The 22,557-nt window shown below is 38.0% G+C and overlaps 1 long non-coding RNA gene across 1 annotated transcript in view; it reads left to right on the forward strand.

Annotated features, from left to right (window-relative positions):
- The first annotated feature begins 15,668 nt into the window (after positions 1-15,668).
- The window catches only part of LOC127491581 (uncharacterized), a 36,288-nt gene continuing 29,399 nt past the window's right edge, over positions 15,669-22,557 (forward strand). The window contains exon 1 of the long non-coding RNA XR_016231179.1: positions 15,669-15,931. This is a non-coding gene — a long non-coding RNA (uncharacterized LOC127491581). The remainder of the gene's footprint in view (positions 15,932-22,557) is intronic.

Here is a 22,557-nt window from a genome sequence, read left to right on the forward strand (position 1 = left end):
GAGTTACAGAGAGGCTGAGGCAGAGAGAGAGAGAGAGAGAGAGAGAGAGGTCTTCCATCCACTGGTTCACTGCCCAAATGGCTGCAATGACCAGAGCTGTGCAGATCCAAAGCCAGGAGCCAGGAGTTTCTTCCGGATCTCCCATGAGGGTATAGGGACCAAGAATTGGGCCATCTTCTACTGCTTTCCCAGGCCACAGCAGAGAGCTGGATTGGAAGTGGAGCAACTGGGACTTGAACCAGCGCCCAATGGGATGCTGGCACTGCAGCCAGCGGCTTTACCCACTACCACTATGCCACAGTGTTGGCCCCTGGGAGGGTCTTTGTTAATATATCAACCTCTGTCTTGGTTATCAGTATATTTATGTTTTCTATGTCTTCATGACTCAATTTTGGTAGATTATATATGTCCAGAAATCTATTTTCCTTCTTGATTTCCCAATAGCTGTTTATAGTAGTTCCTGATGATCCTTTCTATTTCTGTGGAATCCATTGGATAATCCATGGATAAATGTTGTATTCTATGAATTAAAAACCTTTACCCTTCTGGCTCTTATATATATATCTTTCACTCACGCATATTTTAGTTTTTTACATAATGCATCAGTTGTTTGTAAAATACTGGTTCACTTAATGAACCACATTGCGCAATATTAAAAAAAAAACTACATATGTTGATATCAACAATGATCTCATCAGAAGAGATTTTATGCTGTGTGAAGCATTCATGTTCATATTAGTAGATGTAAATTTTATAAAATCTTATTTTTTGCTTGGAAAATTTAAATTTTTGTTGATAAATATCTGCTGTTTGCCTTGAAGTAACAGGTTCACTTCAATTATTTTCAGGAAAATGTCTGCCAAATGCTTAAGATGCAGAAAAATTCATATGCTTTTCTTATTTTTATTTTGAAGTAATATTTTTTAAATAAGCAAAAACAAATTACTGGTTAGACTGTCATTTAATTGAATTACTTATTATACATTATCCTGCTCTGAATTCTAAAAAATATGACTTAAATTAGAATGTAGAGATATTAATTTATTGATAGGATTTCTATCTCAATGTGGCATTTATTCTTTCATTTGTAGTACTTTTTTTGCTGTGAAAAGCATTTTTTCTTTTAGAAAAGCAAATCGTCAAGGTTATTGTACAAAGACAACACTTCATTTACTTTAAGAAGATTTACTTCAAATGTGTTTTCTGTTGTTTCATATTATGTTAGAAGTATTTTAAATTAGTTATTTGTCTAAAAATCTGTAAATAGTGAGTCTAGCATTTCAATCTGTGTTTAATCAATATAAATATAGTGAACCATATGTGGGCAACCATTCTCTCTGTGCTTATGTGGAAATTTTCTGATTAATTCTAATTAATGACGTGCCACTGTTCATTTAAAATGAATGATGGAAATGATCATTCAACCCTGATATTGAAATTACTCAGCAACTTGGCACCAAATCTCTGTGTCAAGAGGCAATGCTAGGCTCATGAGAACTCTGTGTTATTTCCACTTTCTGCTACAGTAAACTCAAATTAAATGAAGTTTGTTTTGGGGTAGACTAGGCCTCTAAAGACATGATGGATGATTTAGCTTCCTTTCATAATTTCTGTTTGATTTATTTATAAATGGCTTTGGGTGGTAAATTAGGCAAACTGCATAGCCTCAAAATAGCGAAGGCTGACTTCCTTAACAAAAGACTCAGAAATACAGACCTTTCATGAACAGGATTTTTTTTTTCTGTTTCTTACCATTTTGTTGCATGTTCATGCCTTCAAGGATTCTGTTAACTCAATGCTAGGGTTCTCAGAAAAGAATTTTTTCTGCCTAGAATTTCTAATGTCTTTTTCCCTTATAATTATATTTTGGTAACAATTTGGTTAATTATGTAGACAAATGACTTAACAATTTCAAAAATATGTATATGTTGTAAATTTTAAAGGAACATGGTATTGTTGGGTCAAAGATGACCTGTTTTACCAAATCCTACTTTTTATATTTAAAGCTAATATCTTTTAAAATATTAGTGATAGACACATAACAAATAAGTAAACAGAAAAGAAATCAAAGAATTAATTTGTTTAAAGTCCAATAAAAATCACCAGTAAACCCTAGGTCAAAAATTCTGTATCTACTGGAGGATTAAACTTGTGATTATAAAGTAAGTTGAAAACATATGGTTGCAAAAATTAAAAGAAAAATATGAAATGAGGGGCCGGTGCCATGGCTCACTTGGTTAATCCTCCACCTGTGACACCGGCATCCCATATGGGTGCCGGGTTCTAGTCCCAATTGCTCCTCTTCCAGTCCTCCCTGCTGTGGCCCGGGAAGGAGTGGAGGATGGTCCAAGTACCCGTGTGGGAGACTGAGAGGAGGCTCCTGGCTCCTGACTTCGGATCAGAGTAGCTTCAGCCGTAACGGCCATTTAGGGAGTGAACCAACAGAAGGAAGATCTTTCTCTCTGTCTCTCTATCTCACTGTCTCTCACTCTAACTGTCAAAAAATATAAAAAAAATATGAAATGAAAGAGGAGAGAGGTAGGGTTGGAAGAATCATTACGTTCTTAAAGCTATGTATATGAAATAGATGAAATCTGTTCCTTTTATACAAATAAATAAATTAAAGCAAGCTGGGTTTATTCATAGTTTTTCTGGCAAGAGAGAATGCCCTTAGGAACAATGTTTAGCAATGCCTTTTGCAAAGGTAAGTTAGAGAAGCATTGGTTTAAAGCTAGCCCCAAGGTTATGTTAGAACTTAAGTGATTTGGCAGAAAACTTTATAACCAGCAAGCTGATTTAAGGATAAGATAAAATGGTCAAGAAGCAATACTTTTAATTAGCTAGGGGTCTTCTTTATTTTTTTCAACTTTTATTTAATAAATATAAATTTCCAAAGTACAACTCTTGGATTATAGCAGCTTTCCCCTCCCATAACCTCCCTCAAAACCACAACCATCCCATCTCTCACTCCCTCTCCCATCCCATTCTGCATGAAGATTCATTTTCAATTATCTTTATATACAGAAGATCAACTTAGTATATACTAAGTAAAGGTTTCAACTGACTGCACCACACAGACACACAAAGTACAGAGTACTGTTTGAGTACTAGTTTTACCATTAATTCACATAGTACAACACATTAAGGACAGAGATCTCACATAAGGAGTAAGTACACAGTGACTCCCGTTGTTCTTTTAACTATTGATACTCTTAATTATGACATCAGTAGTCACCTGAGGTGCTTGTCATGAGCTGCCAAGGCTATGGAAGCCTCCTGGGTTCACAAACTCCGATCTTATTTCGACAAGGTCATAGTCAAAGTGGAAGTTTTCTCCTCCCTTCAGAGAAAGGTACCTCCTTCTTTGATGGCCCGTTCTTTCTACTGGGATCTCACTCGCAGAGACCTTTCATTTAGGTGTTGTTTTGTTTTTTTTTTTTTTTTTTGCCAGAGTGTCTTGGAATTCCTTGCCTAAAATACTCTCATGGGCTCTTCAGCCAGATCCGAGTGCCTTAAGGGCTGATTCTGAGGCCAGAGTGCTGTTTAGGACATCTGCCATTCTATGAGTCTGCTGTGTATCCTGCTGCCCATGTTGGATCATTCTCTCCCTTTTTTTTTTAATTATATCGGTTAGTATTTTCAGACACTAGTCTTGTTTATGTCATCCCTTTGACTCTTAGACCTATCATAATGATCAATTGTGAACTGAAATTGATCACTTGGACTAGTGAGATGGCATTGGTACATGCAATCTTGATGGGATTGAATTGGAATCCCCTGGTACATTTCTAACTCTACCATTTGGGGCAAGTCCAATTGAGCATGTCCCAAATTGTACATCTCCTCCCTCTCTTATTCCCACTCTTATATTTAACAGGGATCACGTTTCAGTTAAATTTAAACACCTAAGAATAATTGTGTGTTAATTACAGAGTTCAACTAATAGTGTTAAGTAGAACAAAAAAAATACTAAAAGGGATAAAGTATTAAGTTGTTCATCAACACTCAGGACAAGAGCTGATCAAGTCACCGTTTCTCATAGTGTCCATTTCACTTCAAAAGATTTCCTTTTTGGTGCTCAGTTAGTTGTCACAGATCAGGGAGAACATATGATATTTGTCCCTTTGGGACTGGCTTATTTCACTCAGCATGATGTTTTCCAGATTCCTCCTTTTTGTTTCAAATGACCGGATTTCATTGTTTTTGACTGCTGTATAGTATTCTATAGAGTACATGTCGCATACTTTCTTTATCCAGTCTACTGTTGATGGGCATTTGGGTTGGTTCCAGGTCTTAGGTATTGTGAATTGAGCTGCAATCAACATTAATGTGCAGACAGCTTGTTTGTTTGCCAATTTAATTTCCTTTGGGTAAATTCCAAGGAGTGGGATGGCTGGGTTGAATGGTAGGGTTATCTTCAGGTTTCTGAGGAATCTCCAGACTGACTTCCATAGTGGCTTAACCAGTTTGCATTCCCACCAACAGTGGGTTAGTGTCCCTTTTTTCCCACATCCTAGCCAGCATCTGTTGTTGGTAGATTTCTGTATGTGAGCCATTCTGACCAGGGTGAGGGGAAACCTCATTGTGGTTTTGATTTGCATTTCCCTGATGGCTAGTGATCCTAAACATTTTTTCATGTGTCTGTTGGCCATTTGGATTTCCTCTTTTGAAAAATGTCTATTGAGGTCCTTGGCCCATCTGTTAAGTGAGTTGTTTCTTTTGTTGTTGTGGAGTTTCTTGATCTCTTTGTAGATTCTGGTTATTAACCCTTTATCTGTTGCATAGTTTGCAAATATTTTTTCCCATTCTGTCGGTTGTCTCTTCACTTTCCCGACTGTTTCTTTTGAAGAACAGAATTTTCTGAATTTTTTGTAATCTCAATTGTTAATTTTGGCTTTGACTGCCTGTGCCTCTGGGGTCTTTACCAAGAAGTCTTTGCCTGTGCCTATATCTTGTTGGGTTTCTCTGATGTCTTCTTTATTGAAATTTCATATTTCTCCTTTTCACAGCAGTGTAAAAGGGGCTGAATTTTTGATATTTGGTCTCGATAAATTTAATTTGTTAGGTTTTTAAATTATATTTTTATTTCTCATATTCTCTTTTTGTAAAAAATATATATTTATTTTTTTGAAAGGCAGAGTTACAGAGGGGCAGAGGTAGAGAGAGAGAGACAGAGAGGTCATCCATCTGCTGGTTCACTCCCCAGATGGCTGCAACTGCCTGAGCTGTGTTGATCTGAAGCCAGGTGCCAGGAACTTCTTACTGGTCTCCTATAAGGGTGCAGCAGCCAAAGAACTTTGACCATCTTCTACCGCTTTCCCAGGCCATAGCAGAGAGCTTGATCAGTAGTGGAGCAGCCAGGACTTGAACTAGTGCCCATATGGAATGCCAGCACTGCAGTCTGCAGCTTTACCCACTAATCCACTGCACTGGCCCCTCTCATACCCTCTTTAGTCATCCTTCTGTTTCAGGAATCTGTATTCTTGGCCTTTTGAGTTCATGTTTATTGAGCAAAAGGGGAAAGGAAAGTATTATTAGAGCAAATGAAACCTCCAACATTGAGGGGTTTCTGAGCAGGAATACGTTCAGAAATGTTGCCCAGGTGTTTATATACTTTGGGTTAGAGGAGGGCTGTGTGGGGTTTTGCAAACATATCAGTTAGTCACTGATGACCTTCTTGTTGCTGGAGAATAGGTTTCTGGAGCTGGACTGGTCCAGCTCTAACTGAATCCTGTTTTGTTTTAAGTTTCTCTATCTTGTTTTTGAGTAGTGAGTTATTTTGTGCCAGACATGTCCTTCTGTGTCAGTCTTGAGGCTCACTCTGTGTATTAGGCTTCTGTCTCTTGGGTCATTGGCCTGGGCTATTACCTAGTATTCCATCTTGGCTGTTTCCCGTCTCTATCAATCTCCCCTCTGAAGAAGTAAGTCTAACTGCCATTTGGGAACAGGGTTGATGACTGCCCTAGCTACTTCATGCTTGCAAGGAGCAGTGAGGAGGGTTGGCAGTAAGAGAGAAGCATCAAAGTGGTGTATCTAATGGCCTTCTGCAGAATGAATTGCTTTCCTATGAATCAGGCTGAGGTATCATTTGTAGCTGGATTCTCTGTATGTGAGAGGAAACGAAATGGGTGAGCTGGTTGATTATGAGAGGCAGGACAAATGGTAGATGTATGAGGATGATGGCAAGTAGCCTAACAGAGGAAACGGCCTATACAGCCTAGGGAATACAGGAACCAGGAGATGTTGTTTATTTTTGGTTGATATTAAGTAACCACATCGCCTATTTATAGATCTCTCTGATGTTTGTTTCAAGCTTTCCTGAGTTGTTGAATCAGTGCAACAGGTTTTATTAATTACAGTACAAATGTCTGCCTGTTCTACCAGTGGATAGCTTAAAGCAAAATGATAGTCCATGACCTCTCCTATCAAAAAATCTGGCAAGCCAGAATAGCCCAACATCTCCAACACTTTGGAAAGTCTGTTCAGTGACTGGATCAAGGCATGAAGAGTCATCTTATGAAACGTGAATCCTCCCCATAAGGCAAGAACGGTAACAGCTACAATTTCTCTGGCTATGATTAGATCAGTGGGCTTCCAGGATCTGTGGTAGGAAGTGTTATTTTTCAAAATGACTACACCTCTTGGGGCTAACATTTCCAAAGTGTGATCTCCTCTCACAAAAGGTGTTATGTGTGAGAAAGCAAGTATCTCTCAGCATTGTTTGGTCCCAGTGCCTCCTCTAGGGGATATATTTTGGTGGCTTTTACATTCAGGGCTGAGGACTGATTTTATGAGCAGGGAGAGAGCTAGCAGTGTGGGCAGAGCAAGCACAACGCATATGTTTATTTATTATTTTGGAACCTTTGTCCCTGGCTATCTACCAAGGGTTACATCTTAGCAGTCTCTTGTCTATCACTTCAGCCAGGGTTACAAAGCTGACTTTCAAAATGCTCAATCCATATCTGTATTGTAGTGGAATTTGTCACAATCGATAAACATTTAGATTTCAACATGAGTTCCTGTTGGTTTTATTGAATTATTATTTTGCTATCTGCAGAAATCGTGTTATTTAAGATTATTTAGGACAGAATTTCAGGACTGGTCTAAAGACCAACGCTTAAAACAGATTGTGATATTAAATTGTCACTGTTTCTCATAGTGTCCCTTTCACTTCAACAGGTTTACTTTTTTGTGATTGGTTAGTTGTCACCGATCAATAAGAGAGGGAGGAGATGTACAATTTGGGACATGCTCAATTGGACTTGCCCCAAATGGTAGAGTTAGAAATGTACCAGGGGATTCCAATTCAATCCCATCAAGATTGCATGTACCAATGCCATCTCACTAGTCCAAGTGATCAATTTCAGTTCACAATTGATCATTATGATAGGTCTAAGAGTCAAAGGGATGACATAAACAAGACTAGTGTCTGTGAATACCAACTGATAGAATCAAAAAGGGAGAGAACGATCCAACATGGGCAGCAGGATACACAGCAGACTCATAGAATGGCAGATGTCCTAAACAGCACTCTGGCCTCAGAATCAGCCCTTAAGGCACTCGGATCTGGCTGAAGAGCCCATGAGAGTATTTTAGGCAAGGAATTCCAAGACACTCTGGCAAAAAAAAAAAAAAAAAAAAAAAAAAAAAAAAAAAAAAAACAACACCTAAATGAAAGGTCTCTGCGAGTGAGATCCCAGTAGAAAGAACGGGCCATCAAAGAAGGAGGTACCTTTCTCTGAAGGGAGGAGAAAACTTCCACTTTGACTATGACCTTGTCGAAATAAGATCGGAGTTTGTGAACCCAGGAGGCTTCCATAGCCTTGGCAGCTCATGACAAGCGCCTCGGGTGACTACTGATGTCATAATTAAGAGTATCAATAGTTAACAGAACAATGGGAGTCACTGTGTACTTACTCCTTATGTGAGATCTCTGTCCTTAATGTGTTGTACTATGTGAATTAATGCTATAACTAGTACTCAAATAGTATTTTACACTTTATTTTCTGTGTGGGTGCAAACTGATGAAATCTTTACTTAACATATACTAAATTGATCTTCTGTATATAAAGATAATTGAAAATGAATCTTTATGTGAATGGAATGGGAGAGGGAGCGGGAGATGGGAGGGGTGGGGGTGGGAGGGAAGTTATGGGGGGGGGAAGCCATTGGAATCCATAAACTGTACTTTCGAAAGTTATATTTACTAAATAAAAGTTAAAAAAATAAAAATAAAACAGATTTGGATAATCTTTTGTTCACCTCTAATCCAGGAGAAGAGTTAAACTAGAACAGGTTTCAATTCCAATTCTAATGCCTAGTAGAGCTAGATGTAGTGGTATTGACAAAATGCCTATTATCTGATATAGTTTCTCAAATTGTCTTAATTGCATTAGTAATCCCTGGTAGACTTGTAAGGATAATGAAGAAATATTTTCCCTGAAATAGCGTATACTCCAATTTTAGATGATTATATTGTGTCTACAAGTGCTGTGTTTTGAACCACAATTACTGGGTGAAGAGATATTTGCCTTAGTGGGATTATCTAACTCTCCTGCCATTCTGTAAACCATAGTAAATACATTTTTCCCTGCTTTTTTGCACCTCTTGGGGTGTATCAGATGAAGGCTTGAAAATAGAAAACAGATGCTCGGAATATCCACATCAGAGAATAAGATTTGGGTCTCAATCAAACTCAACCACTCCTCTTGAATCAAGTTCTTATAAAGACCTCGTTTGCTCAGGAGAAGAAATTGCTAATCCAATTGGAACCAAGGGTGGTATAAGGTATTATCTGAAAAGCAAGTATCTGTTTAGCAAGATTGCAAGAATCTCTTCAATTTGCACTTTCAACCAAATAGGCTTTGGGGATTAAAATAAACTACCACATATTGACAGCCACGAAATAATTATTTTTTAGTCAAAATATCCGTATCTGATTGTTCGTACTAAGTAGTTTTGGTGTTACTTGGTACAGTGTTCTGGAACCAAACAACAAATTAAATAGCAAAAGGCAGAGCTATACTAAAAGAATGTGAATGTAGGCCTATGTCCTGGGTCTCTTTACAGGGTTTATAAAAATGAGACAGTTTGACTTGCACACAATCCATTTCTTAACTCTACAGTTTCTTTGATGCTTTTTTAAAATAAATTCTGGCTCATATGAAATTCTCCAGGCTTGTTTTGACAGAGAGAGAAATTACTACTATTATGTATTAACAAGTTTCAGATTTTGTCTATCTAGTCTATGTTGCAGTTATCATTTAGTGGTTGAATACAAATACTTATGAAACCAACTGATTCTATAGATGTGACTGATACCAAAAGAAGCCAGAAAATTAGGAAAACATTTGACTTTTGATTTTATTGTATATTTAACTAAATAATAATGAAGCATAGCTTTGTAATGGATAAGGTTAATAAGAATACTAAGAGATATAAGCACATTAATAGAGCAATATTGAAGGGGCTACATGTAATTCAGCTATTCAGAATCTAAAAACAACAGAGAATAAAGAAAATAAACAGAAAGATCATGCACAGGAAAGCATGAATTTTTGTTTCTCATCATCCTACTTGTGTTACATGGAGTTTTGGTAAAGAATGTTGATATCAAGGAATCATTTGCTGGATCTAAAAGTCCCAGTGAAAGTAGTCTACTTTGTGTTGCCATCTGTTTTAAGAGAATATTTGGGGAACCTCACATTATCACCAAATTTAGATTGCAATATGAAATTGAACTTCTAAAATTATAGAACATGGACTGAAGTGTAAATTAATTGAAGTTTGACTACTGTGAATGTAGTCAATAGTACTTGATAAGACATTTTCCAACAAGATTCAAGAGTAGCCTTCCGTGTTCACTCTTTTGAAACACAAAACATTCATATTGAAGACTGTGTAATCACTGAGAAGATAAATATCCTGGAAAGACAGCTTTAACTTATGAATAGTAATATACTGAATTAGCCACCTTATACTATTTAAATCAGCTTAGAGAGGTTCTAAAACCAACACAGGTGGAGGTAGCACCAAGTGATTCACCATTTTTTAATAATTATGTTGATTATGATTCATGAACAAGTCACACCTTTACTCACTCCTGTTACTTTTTTCATAGTAACCAATTGTTTCCTTTACTGATGGGAATTTTCATGAGCATCTATTTGAAGCTATCAGTTCTAATAATCAGATGTTTTGGCATCACCAAATTTATTTTTATGGATTATTCAACCAGATAAATCACAATGTTTTTCTCAGGATTTAAGGCTAAATCATTAGTCAGTGTGGACTATGTAAGAATGTGTAGGTCTTACCCCTCAATGTCAAGGAGTCTTATTTGTAAAAGTGATCAGTCAGTGCTTTTCACTGTTTCATAGAACTTTGCTGTCCAGAAAAGTAGGTATTAGCCGTTAAGTTGCTATTGAACACTTGAATAGTGAACTGTGTGCAAGGCAAACTGTCTCCCTTTTATAAACTCTGTGAAGAGACTTGGTAGACAGGCCTACATTCACATTTGTCCCAAGGGATTTTTAAAAGGAAGACATTCTTGTGAGGATCCTTGTAGAAGATCAGTCTTGTAGAGGCTGAAGAAGAGCTAGAAGGACAAGATGGGGGCAGGGGTGGACAGAACCAACTAAATTGAAAGAAAGAGTCTATGGAAAGCCATAAAACCAAGATTGACAATTTCACACAAATACATGTAAGAATGCAAATTTAAACTCTATATTTCCTTTAAGGATGTTTATATATCAATTGGAAATTATTATTGACTATTTAGTATCATATTTTCATGTTCATCTCAAATACAATACGATGTTAGACCTATCAAATGTTCCACAAAAATAGTTGTTACCATTTCAAATTGTCTCTTTAAATAATGCATGCCATTTAGAGGGGTAGGTGTATGAGGCTGAAATGTAAGCATAAATAAAATCCTGCAGATATTATAGGGAAAGTTTGCATGCATTATTATACAAACCAGGAGGAACAAATATGATTATGGTTGATTAACAGGATATAGTTATAATAGCCCATGTGTTAGATCCTCCACCACATCTTGATGTCAGAATACTTTGATACCAACTAACTAGTGGTCTCTGACAGGCTGAATTTATGTAAAACTAATCTCTCCAAGAGTAAGTTCCTCAAACAATAGACAAGATGTAGATGGGTTATTACATACCTTCCAACGGTGACCCAAGACAAAGTTTATTGTAGAAAGGATAATATTTTATGAAACTCTTTTAATTATTAGTTATTAGGGCAATTTCAGGGAGAATAGATTTAATGTGGACTATTCCTATCTCCTATGAGCTTTCTTACATAAATACAAAACTTGGGGACTGGTGTCATGTTAGGCCAGGTTAAGTTTCCACCTATAATGCCAGTTCCATATGAGCACTGGTTTGAGTCCTGGCTGCTTTACTTCTGAACCATCTCCCTAAAAATGTACCTCAGAAAGCATTGGAAGATGGTCGAAATGCTTGGGCCCCTGCCATCCATGTAAGAGACCCTGGTGGAATTCCTAGCCTCCTGGCTTAGGCCTGGTCCACTGTCAGCTGTTGTGACCATTTGGAGAGTGACCTAGCAGATGGGAGACCTCTCTCTCTAAATCTCAGTTTCTCTCTGTAAGTCTGTTCTAGTAAACAAATAAACCTTTAAAATATATAACACAGCATAACATTCTTTAGTTATGAAACATTAGGAGGCAAACATATAATTAGTTTTCACCATGGGGAAATTTATTTAATTTTATTACATCATAAAATATTCCTAAAGTTCCAATTCCTAGGATAAAGATTAGCACAGAAGGGCATTAACTGTGTAAATATCAGAACTTCTATCTCTTTTTGGAATTTTCAGTATAGCAGCCTGGGACTTGGTCCTGGATAAAGTGGGTCAAGGGGTCCTTGGTAGTATTAGTCCCAAAACAAAGGGTCTTGTGTCATTTAAGGGAGGAATCTTAGAGAGAGCACTATGGAATCTCATGAAATTGAAAATATTCCTACAGAAGTCACCAGGAAATCCATTATCAAAAAAAGGTTTTTTTTTTTTAATAATCTTGCACACCAATAAGTAGAAAGACTTGGAAAAGGCAATTATAAAAGAATTTTTACTGGATTGAAGTTGCCACACATATGATTTGGGGGTAGGTTTCTAAGGCAGGGACTGAGAAGGGACTGGACAAATTGAGCAAACTGAAGTCACTTCTAATCTGGAGGGTACAGAGCAGGGATTTTAAGCAAGCCGTCTGCTAAAACTTTATGTTCTTATCTTCCCAGAACAGTTGCAGCCATGGTATTGATTCATACTTACTTTGCAGTTGTGGTAAATTTCCATTTCTTAGGTTGTTCAATTTTTATTACTCAAATTGAATTGTAAGGTTACCTCTTATTGCATAGACATTTATAAGAATTTCTTCAGTCATTTTCAGTCACTCAGTTCTTCCCAAGTCAAATTAATTGAGATATAACATTATAGTGTAGTCAAAGAATTTTGAATATAGTTTATAGCTAAACACTGTAGAGCCCCAGGAAATAAATTGATAAAAATCTTATTAACATGTCAGGTGAGCAAACAGATGAAGATGTTGTAGAAGATTAATACATAAAGACATAACACCAAATGTTTTTGCTGTGTTGAAAGATATTCTTAGCCTAGCTTCACAATTCTGAGTGACATTGAGGTACTCAAGGTAAAAATTCTGGTTAGGTAATTATACTCTGAAACATTAAGTAAACTAGCAAAGATAGATTTGGGGACTTCCTTGTGTACCTAATAAGATTATTGAGAACTTGTCTAAATTTGAATTAGTAATTCCAGAGGTGCCCGGATGTCAATTCTTCTTTCCACTGTAATTTTTATTTGTTTATTTGAAAGGTAGTGATACACACATACATGCACACACAGAGAGACAGATAAACAGAGATCGAAATCCTCTTAACTGCTGCCTCACTCTTCCAAATAATCCTAGCATTCAGGGTTGGTTCAGGTCAAAGCTGGGTGATAGGGATTCCATAGAGGTCCCCCTTATAGGTGGTAGGGCATCACTTGCTTCCTTCCAGGTTTTACAATAGTGGGAATCTGGAATCAGATGCAGAACTGGGATGCAAATCCAGGCATCCTATGTGGCATTTTTGCCCCTTTGCCAAATCCTTGCCCTAAAGTTTATTTACTGCAAACCAGAAAGGAATTCTCATAAAGTTTTATGAACAAGTTTAGAAGCTTCCAACTCATGTCAGACACTTGAAGTAAAAGAAAAATGAATACAAAATAATCAGTGCTGTTCAATTCATAAATCTACAATTACAACTCTATATTTTTGGTAAGCATTGTAATACTTTTATTGGCATAGATCATTATATTTCACAAAAATTGATTTTCACTTTTCTCTAAGAAGTAAATTCTATTCTTTTTTGTACATAGTCAAAGATGTATAGGAGGATAAAATGACATACCCAAAATCATATGGCTGATTAAGCACTAATGCCTTTGAGCTGTCAATTTAATTCTTTTTATACTAAATTGTAGTAAATGTTGTGTTGGAAATTTTTCCTTTTGTCAACACATTTTTTATTAACATGTAATCATCTTTTATTTTTGAGAGAGAGACAGGGAGATCTCCCTTTTTCAGGTTCAATCCCCAAATGCCTGTAACAGCTGGGGCTGGGACAGGACAAAGCCAAGAGCTGCAAACTCAATAGAGATCTACCATGTGGGTGGCAGATTTCCAAGCAGTTGAGTCATAACCAGCAGCCTATTGGAATGCATACTAGGAGGACTCTAGAATTGGAAATAGGGCTGGGGACTTGAATCCAGGCACTCTGATGTGGGAAACAGGCATTCAAGTTGTGTGTTTGCACTGTACCACATATCCATTTTTAAGGTTTAAGGCAGAAAATACTTCATTTCAGAAGGGACAAAATGGTGGGTGAAGAAATAAAAGGCTTAGCCCGCCAGACAGTGGGTAGGGAGTTTGAAGTCAGATTTCATCCTGCCCTGGCAGCAGGTAGTCATCCTCCTTTTTTGATGAGTTAGGTATTTATTTGAAAGGCAGAGTTACTGAAAGAGAAAGGGAGAAACAGAGAGAGAACTCTTCCATCTGCTGGTTCACTCCCCAAATGGCCGCAATGGCCAGATCTGGAATGATCCAAAGCCAGGATCCAGGAACTTGTTCTGGATCTCCCACATGCGTGCAGGGGCCCATGTACTAGGGACATCATCCTCCACTGCTTTCACAGGTACACTAGCAGGGCATTGGATTGGAAGTGGAGCAATGGAGTCTTGAACAGGCATCTATATGGGATGCTGGTGTCCAAGGTGGCCACTTTACCCACTTCACCACAATGCCAGGCCCTAGTAATCCCTTTTTATCTGCTTGTTGGGAGAGGACATGTGGTTGTGCAGAGTGCCACATTGATACTGATAAGGTGAGTGGGGATATATAGAAAGGTCTGCTGGCAAAGCTACTTATTTACAATGTATTATCTTGGCAGTTTGGAATGTCCCAGGGGAGGGACTTATAAAAGTCGGTGGCATGACAACTGAATGTAATGAAATGAAAATTCTACTAGCCTTTAGATTATCTAGTAGTGTCCAGTTTCCTCAGGTTTGGGATTAATAATTTGTGCCTCAGAATCCTAACAGATCCTAAACATATACAGCATTTTAATATATGCAGAGAGAGGAATAAACATTTGGTGTTACATAGAAAATGGTCCTAGGGGAGGGGGAACCAGGGAAAAGGGAAGGATGCTGAAGTCTTCATGGCTGCTATCTGCTGATAAGGGGTATAGTTAAGGAAGTGTTCAAGCATGGAAAGCCAAGACTCTGGCAAAGAAAAAAAAAAAGACCTAAATGAAAGATTTCTGCGAGTGAGATCCCAGTAGGAAGAACGGGCCATCAAAGAAGGAGGTACCTTTCTCTGATGGGAGGAGAGAACTTCCACTTTGACTATGACCTTGTCTAAATAAGATCAGAGTCAGAGAACTCAAGAGGCTTCCATAGCCTTGGCAACTCATGACAAGAGCCTAGGGTGATTACTGAGGCCATAAACAAGAGTGTCAATTTGCTAAATCAACAACAGGAGTCACTGTGCACTTACTCCTCATGTAGGATCTTTGTCCTTAATGTGTTATACAATGTGAATTAATGTTATAACTAGTACTCAAACAGTATTTTACACTTTTTGTTTTGGTGTGGGTGCAAACTGTTGAAATATTTTCTTAATTTATACTAAATTGATCTTCTGTATATAAAGAGAATTGAAAATGAATCTTGATGTGAATGGAATGGGAGAGGGAGTGGGAGATGTGAGTGTTGTGTGTGGGAGGGAAGTTATGGGGGGGAAAAGCCATTGTAATCCATAAATTGTACTTTGGAATTTTATATTGATTAAATAAAAGTTAAAAAAATAAAAAGAGAAGTGTTTCTTATTTCTCCCAGTTATGGGACTGAGGACTGGTCAGTGGCTGGTACTGGATGCCTCTCAGCAAAACAAACAACCAAACAAAACAAAACATTGTGGACATGGATTTGAGTGAGGTTTTGGATCACCGAATGAATGAATTATCTTAGTAGCTTAAGGATGCATTGTCCATTTTTTTTTGGTTGGCTCTGTCAAATATATTATTGTGGTTGGCTGAAGCAGAGATTCTTGTATTTGTGCAAGAAAGATGTTAGCTGTGAGATAGAGAGTAGCAGTAAGCAAACTAGCAAGGTTTAACAGGGTAGGGCATCTGTCAGAGTGGATGGACACTTCTCCAGGTAGAGCTTAAGAGAGAGAAAGAGAGAATGTCCAGTCATTCAAACTGGAATAAACAAGGTTACCCAGTTTAATGGAAAGAATCCATGTGACAGGCCAGCAGACATCTTTGTGAAGAACTGAGAGTGGCGACAGCTCAGATCAGCACCAACCACCTCAAGGAGGGTAAGAAGGGGATGAGTATTGGGGAATGAGAAGCTGGGGGTGGTCATTGAGAATGTGAATGAGTTATGGAGGGTGAGAAGGGGGAGGGGACTCTGAAGGAGGCTCTGAGAGTGAGGAGGATTTTTCAGCTGGGTGCCAAGGTAGTGTAAGGAAAGAGGAAGAGGTAGACTTGCATGACTGGCGGGATCAAAGTCAACTTTGAGTTGACAGACTTCAGAGGCTTAGTGATTAGAAGTCTGACTTTTTCCCTGAAGTGGGGAATCTGACAGAAGATAGAATGAAGGGTGATTATGAATAAAGAGAAATGCCTGTATATAGGGAATCTTGGACGATTTTCCATTGTGATAGACGAAACTGTTGAGTCTTGGAGAATCTGGCGATACCTCAGCCACACTGAATTACAGAAAAAGATGAAGGTAAACTTTCAACATGGAAAGCAGAGGGAGAAAGCAAGTCTCAAAGAGTCAAATAGACATGTGGGGAAGGGAGAGGGTCAGGTACCTTCAAATATCTGAGTTCACATGAAAACAGTGAGACCATGTCGTTACTCCATGTGTCCCTGGAAAGAGGGAGGCTGGGCTGGGGACAGATGTTCCTAGCCAGAGGATGGATCTCAACATAGCACTAAGATTTTTGGTGCAGGAGGAAAAAAAGAGTAGCAAGGCCCTTGTGGAGGAAGCTCAAAAAAGGACTCACCTCATTTTCCAGAGTTGTGATCTGTATAGATGTCAAAGGAGTAAGGGAGAGGCAGAGATTCTACATGAACTTGTGCCTCAGAATCACCTTCCTGAGTTTCAGCATCAATGTTAGGTTTTAGGATTTTAGGGTTTGAAGGAGGTGGGGAGACAACCAGTTAAGGTAGAAAAGATTTTTATTTTAAACAGGAAAGCAGAATGAAGGTTGAGGTAGTAGATTATAGCCTTTCCAGACAGCGTGTGATGAGGCTGAAGTAAAGTTACAGTCCACCAGACAGCAAGCAATGGGCTTGTTTATGCTGCTTGTTGGGAGGGAGCCATGTAGATGTGAAGAATGTCGCATTGACTGTATTAAGTTGGGTAGTCACTGTACAGAAAGGCTCATTGGTAAAGTCATTTATTTGCAATGTATTATCTTAGCAGTTTGGAATGTCTCAGGTGAGGGGCTTATAAAAGCTGATGCCAGGGAGCCAAAACAAAAGCTGAACAATAAAAATTCCACTAGGTTTTGGATTATGTGTGCCTGATTTCATCAGGTTTGGGATTACCTAACTATTCCTCATCAGATTGACAGGTCTACTTCCTGTAAGAATTGTGTATATTTAGGGGATTCTAAAGACAGCATTTGAAGTACAAGAGGACTTTAAAAGTGCATGAAAAATATGTATAAAAAATAATGTGCATTAACATGAACCTAATACATATTTTCATTATCCATTTGATGGACACCTTGGTTGATTCTTTATCTTAGCTATTGTGAATATGCTGCAATAAACATGGTGGTACAGGTTATCTTGATATAGTGATTTAATTTCCTTTGATATATACCTGTAATAAGACTATTGAATGAAATTAAAGGATATCTTGTTTTCATAGTGACTCTACTAATGTGTATTTCTACCAACAGCTAAGCCATCACATAGTTGAAGATGTGCTTTCTTTTGAAGAATTAGCTTGTCCTTCTAACTTCTATTAACAATTGTTCCCCTAATAGTCTTAATATATTTCTTCACCAAGTCTTCAATTGTTATTAAGATAGAAAAAATGTATTTGTCAGTATATTTTAGAGACAATGTAATGCATTTGACATTAAGTCACCAAGTGGTATCATATTCATGTCATTTTGGTATGTTTATCAAACAGAATATTAGCAATTTAAAAAAAGAACAGATTGTCAATCAAGCAGAAACATTGATAAATCTCAGGGACATTATGCTAAACTAAAGAAAGCAAGAACAGAGTAATGTGTACTGTATGGATCTATTTTTATAACCTAGAACAAATAAAGCAATCTATTGTGAAAAAGCAAGCAGAAAAATGTTTACCCAGAGTCAGTGATATTGAAAAGGGAATACTCTTGGATACTGAAATTATCTATATTTTAAAAAGAGTGTGGGTTATTTGGGTGTCTGCATACATAAAATAATTAAGTTGTACACTAAAATTTATTAATTTTTAATTCAAACTGACTTTAAAAACCCAGTGGTATGGGTTAACAATTCTAAAAAAACTACTTTTTCTTTCTTTAAGCATAAGTAAATGGATAAATCTGTCTAGTAGTGTACAACTTAATTATTTTATGTATGCAGACCATGGGGTGCAGGGCCCAAAGACTTGGGCCATCCTCCACTGCACTCTCGGGCCACAGCAGAGAGCTGGCCTGGAGAGGGGCAACCAGGACAGAATCTGGTGCCCGACTGGGACTAGAACCCGGTGTGCCAGTGCCGCAGGCAGAGGATTAGCCTATTGAGCCATGGCGCCGGCCTCATTTTTGTTTGAAAGGCAAAGAGACAGAAGCAGATGGAGAGAGAGCTCGTATCTACTGGTTCACTCCTCAAATGCCCAGAAGAGAGAGGTTGGGCCAGGCCAGAACCTTAAGTACAGATCTCAGTCTGGATCCCCCACACAGGTGGCAGGGACTCAAGTACTTAAGCTCTCATCTGTTGCTTCCCAAGGTGTTCATTAGCAGGACATTGAGTCAGAAGTGTTAGAGCCAGGACTTGAACCAGGGATGTGGACAACTTAAGTGTTGTGCCAAATACCCACCCCACAAGATCCTTCTTGAAGTAGAACACTGGCTAATATATGTAGAAGGAACAATGGATCTAGACAATTACTAAATGATTTGGGATCACAGATCCAAGATGGCTGAATAGAAAAACACAACACTTGCCTCTGTCATAGGGAAGAACCAGGACAACAAAGAAACACAATGTTTCTAGGAGACTGACTGAGGGAAAACTTCAGCGAAGAACTGATGGGATTGAAAAAAAGCATGAGATTCAGAAAGCCAGCATGGACAGAGGATGGAAGCACACTGCAACTCCTACCCCAGATCCTGGGCTTGAAGGAACTCCACATTGTCAGGAAAAGGTAAAAGCAGGAAAGTTCAGTGATCTCCATCATTGCTGCAGACTGACAGTGTAAATATAGGAGAGTTTCACAGTCCTCACAGGCTTTAAATACAGTCCGGAAAGTTGACTGCATTCCCAAGCAACTATTTGTTCCCAAAGCAAAGGAACCCACATTGCCTCTCCCTCTAGGCCCCAGAACCCAAGCAGCTATAGCATAGACACTGCTAGCTTCCATTTATTCTTTCTTTTGCTGTTGTTAAAGATGTATTTTTTTAATTTATTTGAAAGGAAGAGTTACAGAGAGAGGAGGAGGACGAGACAGAGGAGGAGGAGAGAGATATCTTCCATCCGCTGGTTCACTCCCTCAAATGGCTTCTATGTCTGAGGATGGGCCAGGATGAACCCAGAAGCCCAGAGTTTCTTCTGGGTTTTCCACATGGGGGCAGGGGCCCAAGCACTTGGGCCATCTTTCACTGATTTCCCAGGCACATTATCAGGGAACTGGATCAGTAGAGCAGCTGGTCTTGAACTGATGCCCACATGGGATGTTGATGTTGGAAGTGGAAGCTTAACATGCTGCACCACAATACTACCCCCCTCCATTTAGTCTTAGGGGCCAGTAGCCATTCCTGGTTACCTTCAGAAACCCCAAAATCACTGTACTTCACAGGGCAGAGGATAGACCCCTGCACACCATAGCTATGGAACTGCCATTCCCAATCTCTGGAGTGATGCTTGTTTGTTCCATGCAGTCTTGAGGAGTTCTGTCTTGGGGCTCAGAAATGGCAGTAGCTATCAACAGATGAATGCATAAAGAAAATATAATATGTACATGCATGTGCACACACAAGACAGAATATCATTCAGCCATAAAATAAATGAAATCCTGCCATTTGCACCGAAATGAGTTAGACATAAAGATTTTCTCATACATGGAACATATTAATACAAGTATAGAATAATAGCTATTAGAGGCTGGTAAAGGGTGTGGATAAAAAGGAGTCTTTTTAAAAGTTTTATTTATTTGAAAGGCAGAATTAGAGAGAGAGAGGGAGAGACACAGAAACTGTCTATCTGCTGATTCACTCCCCAAATGGCCATAATGGCTGGGGCTGGGCCAGGGGGAAGCCAGGTGCCTGGAGCTCCATTTGGGTTTCCCATGTGGGTGGCAGGAGTCCAGGTACTTGGGCCATCTTTCTCTGCTTTTCCAGGAGCATTAGCAATGAGCTGAATGGAAAGTGGGTTAGCCAGGGCTCAAACCAATGTTCGTATTGGATGCAGCTTCCAAATAGGGCTTTATTGGCTGTGCCACAATGCTAGCACCAGAAAGAGGTTTGATAATGGGTAACAAATGATAGAAGAAATGAGCTCCTTGCATTACATAGCTCAGTGGAGAAACTGTAGCTCATAACAATCTATCATATATTTTTCGAGCAAATAGAGTAATGGAGCTTCGGGGCTCTAATCAGAGTCATGAGAAGAGTGGAGCATTGGTTGTTCTGATTCCATCAGTATACATTGTATACAGATATTGAAATGTCACACTATGGTCCATAAATATGTATGGTTTTTCAGAAGATTTTTTTTTCTTTAACATGTTTTTTAGAGTATGGTAAGTGAAAATATTTTTAACAATTACATTGATTTAAAATTAGTGAGTAAAATTTGATTAGGAACAGGATTTCAAAAGTGTTTCACAGTATCTCATCTAACATTATTTATTAATTACAAAATGAAAGATGCAAATTTTACAGTGCATAAACCATGAGAACGTAATGCAATCAATTGGTGGAAGTTGTCATTAACAATTTTGGGGCAGCCAACATCACATATTACTGGATTCCTGGTGTGGTGCACTCAAAAGAAATAATTTCCCTAGAAAAATGTATAACTTCAATTTTATCAGGAAGGAACATTATACAATACAGACTGAGGGCTCTATTAATGAATAACTGGCACTTCAACTTTTCAAAAAAGTTAAGGTCAAGAAAGACAATGAAAGGTTGAAAAGCTATTCCAAACTAAAGAAGAATTGAAGTCATGACATCTAAATGTAATATAATATCCTGGATGCATGCTGGCCATATAAAACATAATAGCTATAAAGCACATTATTGGGTAAATGAGTGAAATTTTATTATACAGACTAAATCGTGTTATTGTATCAGTCTCTCTTACTTATTTAACTGTGGTTATTTAGGAGAATGCTCTTGAGCTGGTGTTGTGGTACCGTGAGCTAAGCTCTCACCTGAAATGCTGCATCCCATGTTAGAGTGCCAGTTGTAGTCCCTACTGCTGCTCTACTTTTGATCCAGCTTGCTGGTAATATGCTTTGGAAAGCAACAGAGCATTCTTAGTAATTGTATTCCTGCCACCTGCATGGGAAATGTGGATGAAGCTCCAGGCTCCTGGCTTTGGTGTGGGCCAAACATGGCTGTTGCAGCTATTTGGGGAATGAACCAGTATATGGAAAATCTCTCTCTCTCTCTCTCTCTCCTTCCCCTCTCTCTGCCTCCTTCCCTCCCTTCTTCTTCTTCTCCCTCCTACTCCCTCTCCCTCCTTCTCCATCTCCCTCTCTTTCTCCCTCCTTCACATTGAAGGATTTAAAAGTAAAGGGGAATGATGTCTCCAGTTTATTCTCAAAAACCCAGATTAATAATATGTGTATTTGTACATATACCTGTGCAGCCAGGTTGGGTGGGGAGAGATAAAGTAAGAAAAAGTCATTTTAGGGAAAGAAGAAGGAGAGGCAGAGTGATAAAGCAACTTGACAAAAATGTAAAAGAAAGTATACAAGGGGTTCTTGTACCTTTTCTCTCTGCATAAAATTGTACCAACAAAAAGTGATACACAAACAATAAAATTATAGAAAGTAATTAAAAGAAATTCAAAGTTAAAATCCAATACCTGTGTTTCCAGATGTTTATTCTATCTCTTCTCTATTCACAGATGTTTCTTCTCTTTGTATTCTCGATTTCATCAGGTTTAAGGATCATACAATCTTTTCCTTTGTCAGTTTATCCCAAATGCTTTCAGTTTTTGTTAAATTGAAATAGAGAAATGGTGCTTTCCATATTCAAATTCAGACAGAAGATAACTTTGAATGCAAGAACAGATCAGCAGAAATGGATGAGAGTATATCCACTTACATACAAACCATTTCATTCAGATCAGTGTGTATTTACTATACCTCCAAAGCTAGAAGAATTGCAAATAATAAAAGTTAACATATATGTTTCCTTAAAGAATAGATGTAGGAATAAAAAAAAATACTTTGTCTTAAAAAACACTGTTGAACAAATTAGGTGGAAATTTTAAGCTGAAAGATACATTTCTAGAAGCACCTTATCTTATACCTTTAATGAATAATTTCACTTACCCTTTTATAGTAAATTATGCTCTTTATTTAAAGCAGCCAGCTTTCTACACAAGTGCAAAAGAAAATTTTCAGGCTTCCCTTTCCTCTAGGGAGTTAATCAAACATAGAAATCTTTTTGCCTAGAGCCTTTAACATTAGATGAACAAAAATATAGCTGAAATGATAGATATGTCTATCATTTTTGTGATCTGATAGAAT

The sequence above is a fragment of the Oryctolagus cuniculus genome, chromosome 3 (assembly GCF_051225735.1).
Source record: "Oryctolagus cuniculus isolate XC-2025 breed Fujian yellow rabbit chromosome 3, ASM5122573v1, whole genome shotgun sequence".
Lineage (NCBI taxonomy): Eukaryota > Metazoa > Chordata > Mammalia > Lagomorpha > Leporidae > Oryctolagus > Oryctolagus cuniculus.